Genomic DNA, 1,746 nt, shown 5'->3' on the forward strand with positions numbered 1-1,746 from the left:
TGATCCTCAGCCCTGCCCTAAGAGATCCCGGGTCTCAGTGTCCCGTGGTAATCACTGCAAGCACCTCTGAGAGAAAGCTGCCCTCTAGTTCTGCCAGATGCCAGACATTTCAGTTTCTCCCCGTATGAGTCTGGGTCCCAGAGACTCGCCCAGAACTGGAGTTCAGAGCTGTTGGGAGCTTGAGATTCCCTCCCAATTGAAAAAGACAACTGTGTCCTCAGTTGCCAGCCCTTTCTGCATGTGCCTCCGTACCTTTGCACTTTACTTCTGCACCTCCTTTGAGTCTCAATGTGCTTTTCTCTTTCCTTCTAGTTGTAGAATTTCTACTCAGCCAGCCTTCCTGTGGTTCTGGATGATGTCCGTTTTGTCTTTTAGTTGTAGTTTTGAAGTGGTAGTGCGAGGCAGCAATTTTAAGTTTTTACCTATGCCGCCATCTTGGTTTTTTTTCTCTCTCATCAACCTTTTGATGAAACTCTTGAAATTATGACATGCTGGAATTGGTTGCCAGCACCTATTTGTTTTGTTCAATAAATATGTATTAAATATTTGCAACTCTACAGTGAATATAGTTGATAAATTTAACAAATGTTCTCCATCCACTGAAAGGCCTCTCAAGAGGACATTTATTACCTGGGAGAACATTACAAGATCCAAGGTCTGTCTTTGAACTTTGCAGTATAAGGAGTTTTTTATTGGCTACCCACATTGAATGACTTGATTGTACTGGTGCTTTTCTCAGAAAATTTTTCAGTTTTTAAAGTAACTCACAGACATGTTTTTAGTAATAATTAAGGAATTCCAAGTGATAATGCATTATAAAGAGTAAGTTATACCTGATATGGCATTAAAAGAAGACAGTTTTTATGTTATTGTTATGGGTAAATTTTGCACCTCTAAAAGTTATACTGAAGTCTTTATCCCTAGTATCTGTATGTGATTTTATTTGGAAACTAGTGGCCCAGTGCATGGATTCATGCACATTGAAAGGAAATTAATTAAAAGAAAGATTCGTGTGGTAATTACATTACTGCAAAAAATTACATGTCAAAATCTATACTAATAAAAGAGAAACATGGTAATTGGCGTACGACCCTAACCGGATAGAGACATCTTCTAGACATCTTTCCAGACAAAGCCACAGTGGTGGGGGCCGAGGCAGAGGCAGTTAGGGGTGATCAGGAAGGCAGGCAGAATTGTTGGGGCATCAGGCCATCAGGCAGAGGCAGTTAGGGGCTATCAGGCCAGCAGGGGAGAGCAGTTAGGGGCATCAGGCAGGCAGGCAGAGGTGGTTAGGGGCAATCAGGCAGGCAGGCAGAGGGCTTAAGGGCGATCAGGCAGGCAGGCAGAGGGGTTGGGGGCAATCAGGCAGGTAGGCAGAGGAGGTTAGGGGTGATCAGGCAGGCAGGCGCTACTCAACATTTATTTTTAAATTGTCAGTGCACATCATATGTACCAGCCGGTCAGTCAGTTGGACGTACAGTAGATCACTTAGCCTTTTATATATATACTAGAGGCCCGGTGCACAAAAATTTGTGCACTCGGGGGGCGGGGGGGGGGGGGGGGCGGGGGGGGGGGGGGGGGGTGGAGCCAGCAATCGGAGGGGTCTTGGGGTCCCCTGCCCAGGCCTGACGCCTGGGCCAGAGGCATCAGGCCTGGGCGGGGGGCAGAACCAGTGATGGGGGGAAATGAGGGTCCCCTGCCCAGGCCTGACACCTCTGGCAGAGGCATCAGGCCTGGGCAAGGGGC

Source organism: Myotis brandtii, unplaced genomic scaffold, assembly GCF_000412655.1.
Source record: "Myotis brandtii unplaced genomic scaffold, ASM41265v1 scaffold279, whole genome shotgun sequence".
Lineage (NCBI taxonomy): Eukaryota > Metazoa > Chordata > Mammalia > Chiroptera > Vespertilionidae > Myotis > Myotis brandtii.